The following is a 14,307-nucleotide window of genomic DNA, read 5'->3' as shown; positions in this document are numbered from 1 at the left end:
CTCCATCCCATCCACCTGAAGGCCGCCACTTCCTTACTCCCTGACCTGTCCTTGGGAATTGCGTTCCCAGCTGGGGCCTGAGCCCAGCTCCAGAGTCGGACAGGCCTGTCGCTCAGCTCCGCTAACTGACCAAGTTACTAACCTCAGCTGAGCCTCAGGCTTCTCATCTCTAAAATGGGCACAACCACACCTGCCTCCTTGGATGGATGTGAGAATGAGATGGGACAAAATACGTTAATGCCTAATGTGGTGTCTGATACATAGTAAGTGCTCATCAAATTAGTTTCTTCTTTTGCCTTGCTGTTCCCTGTCTTCCTTCCTTCCCCATTCCAGACCGGGAATGTGTTTCAGGAGCCAAACGATACAACAGATGCCAGTCTAGGTAGGACTAAGCAGCTGAAGAGATTCCAAGGTAAACACAGAGGGAGAGAGAAAGGAAGGGGAAGAGATGGAAAGAGGCGAGGAGCACACTGGGATTTCCTTCTGAAAGGCCCCTTCCGTCTCCGCGCTCCCTGGCCAACTCCCCAGCCCCATTGAGCCAGTGCTCCACGCCCCGTCCCCTCCCGAGCTCACCACTGCCTGCCCACTCCTTCCTCCCATCTCCTCCAGATGCCCACTGAACATGAGGACAGACAGCACATAGTGAATCCCCATGTTCTAGAGGCCATGCCCGTGCACACAGACCAGCCTGCACCTCGCCCTTCACACTGTCTCGCTCACTCCCCAGGGAGGCCAGCAGCGCGCCCATGGCAGCGCTGGGCAGAGGGAGGATGACCCGGGCAGGAGTGCTGCCTCCCAGGTTCTCAGTGAAGGAGGAAGAAATACGCTCAGATAACCTTGAACAAGCCAGACCGCACTGAAGCGCCAACCAAGACCCGAGCAAACAGCTCGGGGAAATACGGCTTCAATCTGTCTCTGCCCTCCACCTTTGGCAGGTGCTCGCTCACATGCCATCCTCCTCGGTCAGACCCGCCTGCTGCCACAGGCCCTGACGGCAGGGCCCACGAGCATGCTGGCACGCCGGCACGTGCAGCGCAAGAGGTCTCACCGACCCAGACAGCCTTGTTTGCATCGGAAAATAGGAGAGGCCGTGAGATGTTTATTTGGGTGGCTGGTCCGATCCCTCTGGTTTCACGGCCTTACTTTAATCCAGTGGTGGTCCATTGGATTTTCAGGGTGAGTGACATATTTAGTGACAGATCTGGATGCTGGAATGTCATATGTAGGAACATGTAGGAACATTCCTGTAGGAATGTCACATGTAGAAACAGGATCTTGAGTCTGTAGCTAAAAGCCTGAAAGACAGCTCAGATCTGCTGGAAATCCCCGAGGGATTTCCCTGAGGAACTTCCCTCCATGCTGGATGAGGTACGTGAAAAAGGAAATGAAGAGCAGCAAACCAGTAGAAGAAAATACTCAGGCAAACCCGCACCTGTTTCCCACCATGGGGCAACTAGGTAAAGAGGAGAAATGGAATGGGCCAGGGGGTGAAAATGGAAGACCGAGTCTAGGAAGTGGAAGAAAATTCTCGCAGGGGATTTTGCTGATGCCTCAGGACCTCCAATGGAGTGTGGGCCCCTCAAGCTGCAAGGGCGCTTGAACAGAGTGGGTGGGATGGATCGCCAAATCCCAGACACAGTCTAGAGTTCATGTCCATTGAAGGCCGAGGGAGAATCAACCCACAAGAAAGCAGTCACTCAATTCACAAAACAATGTATTTCCCCTAGGAGCCTCTTTCCAGGGACCAGTGGTGAGCTCAAACACAGCCCCTACACAGTTGTTGGTAATCCTCAAAGACCATGGGACAGAAACAGGAAGCCTCAGGAGGTAAGAAAAGGGTGAACTAGAGTCCTCATTATGTCGAGGTGAGGTAGAGGGGAGATTTAGGAGAGCTAGCTTCTCTGCCTGCCACAGTGGCCGATGGCTGCCAGGGACGCCCAGCACAGCTCCACCGCGACCTGGACCCTGAAAGCCACCGAAGTGCCAGCAGAGCCCGGGCACGCTGCCAGGCCTGGGAGAAAATAGACTGTCCACTCCCCTCCCTGCTCCTCCCCGTCACCCAGGAAGCAGGGCCCTACCCTGCCCCAGGCCAGTCTGCTCTGTGCTGCTGTCGCTCCCAACTGTCTGAGAAGGTCACGGGCTCGTCTCAGCCAGGTCTCCCACTTCCCTGAAGGGAAGGGCCAACTCCAGCCCCAGACCCAGCCCCGCAGCACCAGTCTCCGACTCAGCAGACCACTAACCCGCCTTCCGAGAGAAGAAGGGAGCGTGGGGGCTGCACTTGGGCTTCTCCTCCCAGGCTCCACCTGAGTCCCTCAGAGCCCCTCCCTCACTCATTGAATATCTGTCTGCCCAGGGGGGGAAGTCTGGGCACAGGCTTTCCTCAAAGACCAGAATAAAAAGTCCCATCTCGACCACTCGGTGCGAATCCTCAGAGCACTAAGCCTCAGTCTCCTCATCTGTAAAATGGGGCTGAATACCACCTGCTCATAGGACTATCCCAAGAGGATACAAGAGATGGTGTAAAGCACACACGTGGGACCTCACACATGCACTCAGTAAAGGGTCAATGGCATGGTTATTACCATGAACCTGACCTGCACTAGGCAAGAAGAATCCCTCGCTTTAGGAAGATGAAACTAACAACCCACATTTACAGCCCCTCACAATGACCACTCCTCAGATTTGCTCCTAGATTACTAGCTGTGTGGTCTTGGAGCAAGTCCTTTAACTGTTTTCTGCCTCAGTTTTCTCATCTGCAAAACATGTATAATAATAAATCCCACCTTGTAGGATTGTTCTGATAATTAAATATATACATTGCCAAGCACCCAGTAAACATTTGTTATAGTGATAATTATCATTTTAACTTGGATTATAGAAAGGTCAGTGTGGCTGTGATGGGGGCAAAGTAAAAACGGAGGCAAATGAAAGATATCTTATAGTAAACCAGGCAAGAGAGTGGCTTGGATCAGAGCAACAACAGGGCTGGAGCGAAGTGCCTCGATTCTGGATCTAGACAGAAGGTAGAGAGGGAAAGTATTCGCTGCAACATCAGTGGTGGGGGCGTGAGAGCGAGAGAGCAGCTAGGATGACTCCCGAGTGTGAGGCTTAGCCATTGGAAGGCTGGACAGAGGGAAGAAGGTGCAGGGGTGAGGTCAGGGGTCCCTGATTTTAGGTGCAATTGGTCTTCCAACTGGAGACACCAAGCAGACAGCTCTATGTAAAACTCAAGCTCAGGGTGAGGTGCCCGCTAGAGGTATGAATGTCTATCTAAAGCCAGGAGACCTGGGTGAAATTATTAGAGACCAGGAGTGAATATAAAGGAAAGGTCCAGAGAGCGAGACCCGGGACCCTCCTGCACTTAGACTTAGAGGTTATAAAATTAAGAGAGACCCATTAAGGAAAGCAACAAGGGGCAGCCAGGGTGGCAGAACAGAGAGAACATGGTCTTGGGCTACAACTGAAGCAGGGACTTCTAAGGGAACAACGGATCAACTGGACCGCATGCAGGGCTGTTGCCTGAGTAAGACGGGGCTGAGGACTGACATTGCACTTGGCAGTGTGGGGGAACTGGTTACTTTGAAAGTTTTCTTAGGTGGTGTGGTTGGGGGTGGGGTCAGCCTCAATAGAGTCCATCTAAACAAAAACAAGGAGACAGAAAGTAGAAACAGCAAGTGTGGATGACGTCTTTAAGGAATTGTTCAGGTAATGGACAGGGAAGGAATGGGCTGTCCTGGAGAGAGGGACAGGGTCCAGGGAGGGTCTTAGTGTGTCGGGGTTTTTATCTGTTTAACGGGAGATATTGTGGCATGTTTGATCATTCCCAAAAGTAGTCCCCCACAGAGGGAGAACTGCAGTAGAAAGAAGGGATGCCTCCAGGAGTGATGGCCTAGAGCAACCAAGATTACCTGGGGCAAAAGCAGGTGGACTGACAGGTGTAGCAGCCCAAGTGTTTATTCCCTTCTGCTCACGTGATTTTCTCAGTGAAATGTGAAGCAAGCTCATTACCAGAGAGTCCAGAGAGGACGCCGGAAGGTGACTGGTAAGAGCAAGGTGGTGTTGCCAGCCAGGAGACGGGGAATGTGGTAGATGTGGAAAGTGGGGGGTGGGAGGACTCCTGGGCCCCTTGAGCTTGGTCAACCACGAACTTAGGCAAGGCAGTTAGTGTGGCCTGTGCTGCTCTCCAGCGAGGTCCGGCGTCAGGGTGGAGCACGGGAGGGGAGGAGGCTGGAGTGAACGAGGGCTGGGGTTCTGCCAGGCAAACGTGACGGAGAGACAGGGATGAGGAATATGAAGGTTGATATGCTTGGAGAATTAAATCCGTTAGAAAGAATAAGAGCTTCCCAACAGCTCAGACCCAGCCATCCAAACTCCTAATTCGAACAGTGACAGTGTCACCCTGAGTCATCTCCGTTCCAAGTCTCCTCACCTATCAAATGGGGATCGTAACCCACCTCAGAGGACAGTTGTGACGGGATGTGATAGAGGTGACGGTAATTTATGAGTCAAAGCAAGGCATCATTTACAAGCCGAAATTCTAGTTGGACATTCTTCGTTAGCCCAATGTGACTTACTGTTCATTCTTGAAAGTAATAAAGAATGCATTTCTCTAAAACAGCACTGTATAACTAAAAAATGTTTCTTTACATGTTTTACATGTATACTAATTCACTAGCACTAGATTTACATGTAATGATGCGGAAAGATGTTAAGTGAAAAAAGTTGCAGACCAGAACGTATACAACAAAGATATTTTACTTTTAAATCCATGTGCATATTGTATATGGGGCACAGTGTGTACAACTCACTAAGCACAGAAGTGAATCTAAGACTAAACATATCAAGGTGTTGACAGTGGTTACTGCTAAGAGGTTACTGTAATGGAGGAAACTTTAATTTTGTGTTATATATCTGTGTTGTTGGAATTTTTAAATATATAACCAGTAACTATTTCTTTTGAAAATAAAAAATGAAAAAAAGCTATATTTTTATTTGTTTTTGAAGAGAGAGAGTGCACCCACTTACTTCCTTGAGAATCCCCCAGTGAACCCATGCCTAAATTAAATCCGAGGTCTGTGCTCCCTTGGAGCGAGTAGACATGGTTCTAAATCATCCCTCATGACCCACTGCCTACTCTCTTGCCTTATCTACTCTGGAACTTGGCAGGGGGGGGGTGAATATGGGTCAAAATAGATAAAAAGAAAGAAACGAGAGAGAGAGAGAGAGAGAGAGAGAGAGAGAGGGAGGGAGGGAGGGAGGGAGGGAGGGAGAAGGGCGTGAAAACAGAAGAAGGGGAAGAAAGAACAGAGGTCCTTCTACTTCCCTCTCCTCCCCGTATGTCCCCCCAAGAGCCAGTGGGGGTGAGAAGGAGGGAATGCCACCAGCTGTAAGGACATGTGCCCATGGGACGGGCAGAACAGCACAGGGTTTAAACGCAGAAGGTAAGAACCACAACAGTGACAACTCCCATCACCAGGTGCTGACTATTGGGCTGGATCTTTTACACACATTTGCTCAAAATAAGGATTTTAATACCTAATTATGAAAAGACGCTCACTGTTACTCATCATCAGAGGTATGCAAATTAAAACCACAGCGAGCTATCACTCCACACCTGTCAGAATGGCTATCGTCAGTAAATCAGTAACAACAATTGTCGGTAAGGATGTAGAGAAAAGGAACCTCTGTGCACTGTGGTGGGAATGCAGACCGGTGCAGCCACTGTGGAAATACTATGGAGGTTCCTCAAAAGATTAAAAGTGGAACTGCCTTATGACCCAGCAGTTCCACTTCTGGGTATTTATCTGAAGAAATATAAGGCACTAATTTGGAAAGATATATGCACCCCTCTTCCTACAGCATTATTTACAATGGCCAATATGGGGAGGCAACCCAAGTGTCCACTGGTAAGCAATTGGATAGAGAAGATGGGGTACATATCTACAATGGAATATTACTCGGCCATTAAAAAAAAGAATGAAATCTTGCCATTTGTGACAACACAGATGGACCCTAGAGGGCATTATGCTAAGTGAAATAAGTCAGACACAGAAAGACAAATGCCTTATTATTTCACTTACATATGAAATCTAAAAAACAAAATAAATGCACAAACAAAACAGAAATAAACTCATACAGGGAACAAACTGATGGTTGTTGATAAGAGAGAGGCTTGGGGGCGAAACCTGGGTGAAAAAGCGGAAGGGTTTAAGCAGCACAAATTGGCGGTTACAAAACGGTCACAGGGACATAAAGTGCGGCTTAGGAAATAAAGTCAATACTATTGTGACAAGTGTGTAGGGTGCCAGGTGGGTCCTAGACTTATTGTGGTTATCACTTGTAATTTATATAAATGTCTAGCCACTCTGCTATTACCTGAAACTAATATAATATTGAATGTCACCTGGAATTGAAATTTTTTTCATTTAAAAAAAAATGAAAAGCAAAAACTCTGACTTCTTAGAACGGTAACTTCCCTCATTATCTTAACTTTCTCACCTGTCTCACGGGGAAAACTTCCTACCTTGCTGGGCTTTTGGAGGATCAAACAAGATCCTACATAAATAAAAGCATTGTTCATTCTATAAATTGATGATATTATTGTCACTCCAGCTACTGAGCCAGACTGGAGAATGCTCACTGGCGTGAGGTGCAGCGAACCTGGTACCCAGTGGTTACCATGTGGTTGCTCTGTAGACCTCCAGAAAAATGGTGACTGTGGAAATAATTCTAGTCCCATTCACAGATTTTAAATAACTGAGTGTATGCAGGGGAGAGGATTTGGCTGCGGGGAGGGGTGGTCGCCAGTACCACGCAGCTGCTATGGCTGTGAAAATTTAACCTCAAGCAGCCTAAACATTCATTTTACAATGTACACTGCTGATTACTTAATTATGTCTAAAATATAAGTCAGACACACTACAAACCCCAGGGAGTAAATTACACAGATCTATGAAGCAACGTCTCTGCACTCGGTCTGGTCTCACATTTCTGAATTATCTTTCCCCCCCGGTGAATCTGAATAAGCTCTTCCTTTTCTGCAAAACGTATGGCTATTGCAACCGAACGATCGTTTTCTCAGTATCATAAGGTCCGGGTAGGAGAGCGCCTCTTCAGCAGAGCATTTCGGACTCTCACCAACAGGTTCTTATCTGTATGTATGTTTGAACTAGGAGATCTACATATGCTTGATCTCAGCATGAACTTCCCTATGACCTGATTTTGTTACCATGGCCACCAATTATCAGATGAGTCTTGTTGACTGCAGAACAACAGTCAGAGGATTTCTATTAAGTTCCAGGGTGGAAAAACAGTCGTATTTCGTGAACACATTTTATAGATTATTTTCCCCATTTGCCTGGCCCAAGGTCTGACTCCCTCTATCTGCGGACAACGTAGTTGTTACATAGAATCCAAATGAAAGGCATCCTGGGGCCAGTAATTAAATTTTCCCATGAAATGAATGGACCCGCTGGGACTCCCATTCCCCACTTCTCCCTCTGAGACACAGCCACGTAGGTCCTACCCAGAACCCACCTACAATCCTGCTTTCCTAAAATAATTTCCAACCCACTGCACAGCCTCACAGGGGTACATGTAGGTGAAAACACACTATACCCTCTGCTGATATCCGGCATCCCGTATGTGCCAAACTCCCAAGAGTATTTTCGAAAGGCTCCGCTGGGTGAGTTTTTCATTTAATCATTCAAGCCAGTGGGAGTGGCCCAGTGATCCAATGATCTCGTGAAAACCACACCTGATAATTTACACATGTTGACACTAACAGGTAACACGCAGGCACGGGATGTTTTATGACTAAAGGAGTCTCCAGCAGCTGCCAGAAGCAATTAACGGACTTGGTGACTTAAAGCAACAGAGATTAATTAATTCTCTCAGGGTCTGGAGGCCAACGCCTTGATTTCAGACCCTTGAGACCAGCAGCGCTCTCTCCACAGGCTCCAGAGGAGAATACTTCTCTGCCTCTTTCAGCCTTGGGCAGCCCAGGCATTCCTTGGCTCGCAGCTGCATCACTCCAGTCTCTGCCTCCGTCTCCATCTCCATCTCCGTCTCCACAGGGTCTTCTGTGCTGTGGCTTCTCCCTCTTCTTCCACCTAAAGGTTCTTGTTGTCAGATTCAGAGCCCACTGGATGATCCAGGATGGCCTCTTCTTGAGAACCTTAGTTGCATCTGCAAAGACTCTTTTCCAAACAAGATCGTAGTCACTAATTGTGGAGGCTAAGATGTGAGCGTGTCTGAAGATTTTCTGAAGGTTTTATACAATTAAACTTAGAATTGTTGTATGTGCAATGTCAGGTACTTATCACCAATGTTGAACTTAAGACAATTCCAAAGACTATTTACAAACATGTACATACCTCCCCTGAGCATTTATTAATCAAAGGGGAAAAGTTTGATTTTAAATTGGCAAATCAGGTCTAAGAATGCTGAGAAGGCATAAAACAGCCTAATGAAATAAACATCTTAGGATTTCTCAAAATGGCTTTAAGACCGAAATAAACTCCCAACGTGAAAGGCATTCTGAGGATAATGAAGAAACAGAAGAATGACTGGAATTGAGAAGACCACTGAAACAGCTCAGAATGGATCAAATGGGAACTAATAAAATGGGTGAAAACAATCAACAATCCATAAGCAACATGGAAGACACAGCACTGACACATGCTCATACACACACACACACACACACACACACACATAAAATCAGCAAAGCACTGGGAGCAAGGGCCACCAGGGATCTATTTTGCTGATGGCTATAAGGATGGCTGGACTGGTGCATGTTGCACTGATAAAGCTTATCATCAGTATTACCTTGTAGCATCGTACGTACTGCGTGCAATACTATTTTGTTCTGATGACGGTTGCTTTTGACCATGTAGCTTCATGTTCCAAGCTGTTACAGGTGTGAATGTATTTATTCTCCCCTGTTAAAACACTGTGCATGCCACAGACTCTGAGATGGAAAGTTCAAAGGCTTTTTGTTTTTTTTTTGTTTGTTTTTTAGCTCCTGAGAAATGCAACGCATTTAGAATGGGGAGGGATTAACGTTTGTACTATTGTTGTCGAGAACCCGATGTGTGTGCCCATCCCCTGTCACGCCAGGATCCTAGGGAAAGGAATTATGTTCTCTGTCTCTTCAGTTGCCCCACCACAAAGTCCACCAATCACCCTGGGTAAAGCATTAGTTTCCTGCTGCTGCTGTAACAAATAACCATACACACGACGGCTTACACAACACAAATGTATTATCTTACGGCTTTGGAGGTCAGGAGTTGGAAACGTGTCTTGCTGGGCCACGATCAAGGTGCCAGCAGGAGTCTTTCCAGCTTCTACAGGCTGCCCACAGGCCCTGGCTTCTGACGATGCTCCTCCTCCATCTTCACGCCAGCGACCATGGGGAGGTCTCATCACATCACTCGGACCTTCTTTGCTGCCTCCCATTTAAGGACCCTTGTGCTGACATCAGGCCCACCTGGATAATGCAGGCCACTCTGCCCATCTCAAGGTCCTTAACTTAATCACACTGACAAACTCCCTTTTGTCCTGTAAGGTGATATGTTCACAGGGACTCGGACCTGGCCAACTTCTGGGGGGTGGGCAGGGCAGGGCGGGCACTCATGCTCCCTACCTCAGTAACAAAACAGGCCAACAGACAAGGCAAACTAACTCCTTGCAAACCACACACAGGCCACCCCTCCAGTCTGGGCATGCCTCTAATCACCAGGATTTTTCATTAACTCCCGTGTCCCTAGAGGTAGCTGGCAAGAGAAGAGGAGTGACAGTTAGAGATAGGTGGCTAAAGGTCAGGTCATCGGCAGCTGGATGTTTGTCATGTACAAATAGAGAACTACCCCTTTGCACACAATCGCCCTAAGAATTCCACCCCATGGGAAGCGAAACACAGGTGAGCCTCATCACAAGCGCACGGCACATCAGGAAGCCTGCCCTCGCCTGTGCAGAAAACTCGCCAAATCAACAAATCACAGCTCAGGAGTCGACCAGCCCACACCCTGCTGGAACCCCAGCCGGCCGTACCACTTAAACGTGGACAAATGGGCTGACGCCACTGCTAATGGGCTAACAAGCTGGCCATTAACAGCTTCTTAAGTAGCAGGCTAGGGGAGCTACCAGTGACAGACACTGAGGAAAAAGCTGTTTTTGCAGTTGAGAAAAGGCCCTAAATTGGGACAAGAACTGTTTTCCCTAAAGGTCTGACTTATTTGGCTCCAAACACCGAGGCAGAGGCAGCCACTGTTCAAGTTACCAAGGAATTCCTTCCTTTATAAAGATATTCACTCTGAAGCTCCCTGCCAGGTTCTTCCTCCGGGCATCTAAGTGCTGGTTTATAGACCATGAATTACTTCCAGAGACACTAAAGAACAGAAAAATGTGTAAGTGGAGCCTTAAGACCTACCGTTTAAAAAATCAGTCAGATATGAAGATGGAGCCTCACCACAATTGCAACGTGAACGTCCCCGAGCGTGACCCGCTAAGAGTGCAAATGAAGTCAAGGTCACGTTAAAAGCTCACTGTCTACCACCATTACCACCACTAGTCAAGCCCCTGCTGCTTACTCACTCAGTTGATAAATGCAAACTGAGCACACAGTGCGGAGTGATCTAGGCACCGGAGAACCTCCGAGGGTGCACAGGCAGAACGCCGTGCCGTTATGAAATTTGCACTCTGTGAGCCGGATGACCGAAACACAGAACAAGGAAACGATGTAACATCTTAGACGGTGAAGAGCACACAGAAAAGGCTCAAGGGCAGGGGAATCAGCAGAGCTAGGGAGAGGGCAGCAGCGAGGAGGCCCGTCTCCTTGAGACGACCTTTGCACCAAGGCCGGAAAGAGCTGGGAGGGACGGGCAGGAGGAAATCCGGGCGCGGGCCAAGGCCTGGAGGCAGGGCAGCTTGTAGCCGGAGGACAAGTAAAGATGGAGAGGAAAAGGAGATCAAATTAGCGGAGTAACAGGCCCTAGATGATGTGAGCCGTTAGGCCATTATGAGGGCCGCGGCCTTTCTTCCAAGAGGAATGAAGGATTCCACTCCCACATCAACGGTCTCCCCGATTCTTCCAGGGAACCCCAAAGCGAAGCCTGCAGGTGGTGGTGTTTGCCCATGGGACCCTCCTCACCAAGACACCTCTCCTCAATCCCACCACCACTGCCCTCTGCGCAACGCCAGTGCCCGGCCAGGCTGCTGCTCCCTGGTGCCCCGGGATGGCCAGCCCAGGTGTGTGCCAGAGTGGTGTCAGTCCGTCAGGTGTGACCTTTCCAGCCCTGTCCTGCCCGCAGGGCCTCTTCCAAAGCCACGCAGCTTCACACAGACCCTCGGAGACTTCCAGGAGAACAGCTCCTCCAGTGTCTGGCCTTCAGGCGTCCCGTAAAAAGGGCATTCCCCAACACACCCCTCCAATTCCCGGCATAGACTTCTCCTGCCGTTGAACATCCTTCTTGAATTGGGTCATTTCACAGCTCCATTTCCCACGAGCTGCGTGAATCCTTTGACATCCCCCTGTAGGAGTTTGAAATCTAGCTTTTATTTTCACCTCCCCTTTGAATTTCCCCTATTTGGGAACCCCTCTGATGGCAGGAAATATCTTTTATTGTACTTTTCCCCTGATACTGAGCACCAAGCTCTGCATACAGTAAGTAATTAATACTGGCTAAGTGAGTGTTCATGAATTCCCTATGACCTTAGCCCTGTGCTAGGTGTAAAAGCAGTCACAGAAGTACAAGGCACTCCCTTCTCCAAAACAAAAGCTTATTAAGAAAAGTATGGGAAACGGCATCACATAATGGTACAACATGGTTCATGATAAGAACGGGATGTGACAAATTCTGGCTCCTGTGAATTCAAAGAGGAATGGGTGGGATCGGAGCGATGGAGAATGTCTCCCCCGAGAGAAGAGGCCCGGAGACCTGGGAGGATGAACAGGGACAAACGAGACGGATGGAGTCACCATCCGCCATGACAGAGGGAGACGGAATAACCAGCAGCTGCAATTCGTGTTGCTTAGGCTACTTTTACAACCAGCCTTGTTAATGCCTATGCTTTGGCTGGTAAACCCCGCCTGGAGTTTCACAACATTAAGTTTGGGAGTATAGGACACATCTCAGCAGAAACCCTCTCGATGTTCCGCCGACACCAAAAACAAACCACACCGTGCCTACCTGCATCAACTGAGCTTAAATGACAAAGATCGAAGTGTCTAACTTGTGGGTAAAAGAAGTCAGGTAGACACTGAAGGGTTTGTTTTCGGTATTTAGTATGCAGGGATTGGCACGGAACGACCACAAGTACCTAGTGGAGGGAACTTGTTTAGGGACAGGTGCAGGTAATGCACAGGTGGCAAACACAAGGCCCATGGGCCGAATCCTGCCCTCCACCTTGTTTTATCTGGCCCTCCACCTTGTTTCTACTCCGAAGCAGCACTGAGCTCTCACTGCGCTGTTGAAGAGTCGTTACATTTTTTCAGTCCTAAAATTACACTCGGCCCTGTGAAGTCAACTGTGAGGCTGCTGTGGCCCCCAGTGAAGATGAGTTTGACACCCCTGAGGTAACGTACGGGGCTTAGGAGCTGACAGGACACGTAACTGAAGAGGGAACTACCTTGGTACAGAGCATTACACCAAGAGGCATAACAATGCTGTCCAAAGTCACTCTGGCAATTAGGTCTCCAGTAAATAATTAGCACCCTACTGTAAACAGGAACCCAAGAAGTTGTTGGCAAACAGGCAATTGGACATGTTAGAGACCAAGTTGTGAGAAATCAGTCCGCCCAGGAAGGAAAGAGACCAGATATTCTGCTTTTCATAAGTGTATAAAACAACAAACATTGATAGTTTTCTTCCACCAATGAAAAAAAAACTCAAGCATGTGCTTACTTGCTTCCATAAAATACAAAAGAGCTAAAAATAGCTGTAGAAATCATGAGGTGTCAGTGTAAAAATCAGTTATCTAAGAGATTAAAATAATTTTTATACATTAGCATTAAAATTCCCAATATCTGGATGTTGTCTGCTGAGGGGCAGAAAATTTTAAAATTCATTAACCAAGGTCCAAATTATCCTCCAATAACCAGGAGTTGGTATCTTTTGGTGAGATGCCGTATGTGTGGATCCCAAGGGTCATCATTTGATTCTGCTGCCTGCGCTCAGGCCCATGCTAAGAAATTAAAGTTGTGTAAAGTGTAAAGACTTTGCATTTGCGCAACAGATATTCTCCAGCAAGAGCTGAATACATTAAATCACATACAAAAATAAGTTGCTGATTAGGAATCCGGTAAGTCTTCTCATTATGGGATAATTATTTTGAAAAGTGAATGGCTATTGGCTAATATACATAATGCATAAAAAATAGACTTGCTTTTGGGGTTATCTGAAAGTCAAGTATTACTTGCCTTGCGGGCTCTAATTACTCACAAAAAATATCAACTATTTTTCTTTCATGAAAAAACACCAACCAACCTCCAGAAAGGGGTACAGGGAGGCCCTTGAGTCACTGTTTTCCATTCTGCTCCCTTGCGGTAGTTCCGAGCCAGACTCGGACTTGAGCTGCGTGGTTCTACATCCATCTCAGGCACGGGTTTCCCCGGCAGTGCTGGGTTCCACCGGGTGTACAGGCAGTTATGATTTAACACACCCATTCTGAAAAGGTCCCAAGCTGCATGATGAATTTTAGGGCCACCCTATCTATTACAGATTCTGAAGAGGTAGGAATCGATTGCATTTTGAAATCAAAAAAGGAATATTTTTAATTATATTTTATTGATTGTGCTATTATAGTTGTCCCGATTTTTCCTGCTTTCCCTCCCTCCACCCAGCACCCCGCACTCCCTCAGGCCATCTCGACTCCATTGTTCATGTCCTTAAGTCATGTGTATAGGTTCTCTGGCTACTCCATTTCTTATACTGTACTTTATATACCCATGGCTATTCTCCACCTATTTGTACTTCTTCATTTCCTCACCTTTCCACCCACTCTCCCCCACCCCTCCTCATCTGACAACCATCAAAATGCTGTCTCCATGATTCTGTCTGTTATTTGCTGTTTGTTTTTTTTATTCAATTCTTGATAGATATGTATTTGTTGCTATTTTATTGTTCATAATTTTTACCTTTTTCTTAAATAAGTCCCTTTAACATTTCATATAATAATGGTTTGGTGATGATGAACTCCTTTAGTTTTTTTCTTGTCTTAGAAGCTCTTTATCTGCTCTGCAATTCTCAATGGTATCTTTGCTGGGTAAAGCAATCATGGCTGTAGGTCCCTGTTTTTTAAGACTTT

The sequence above is a fragment of the Phyllostomus discolor genome, chromosome 14 (genome assembly GCF_004126475.2).
Source record: "Phyllostomus discolor isolate MPI-MPIP mPhyDis1 chromosome 14, mPhyDis1.pri.v3, whole genome shotgun sequence".
NCBI classification, from domain to species: domain Eukaryota; kingdom Metazoa; phylum Chordata; class Mammalia; order Chiroptera; family Phyllostomidae; genus Phyllostomus; species Phyllostomus discolor.
Note: the sequence above shows the minus strand (reverse complement) of the source record.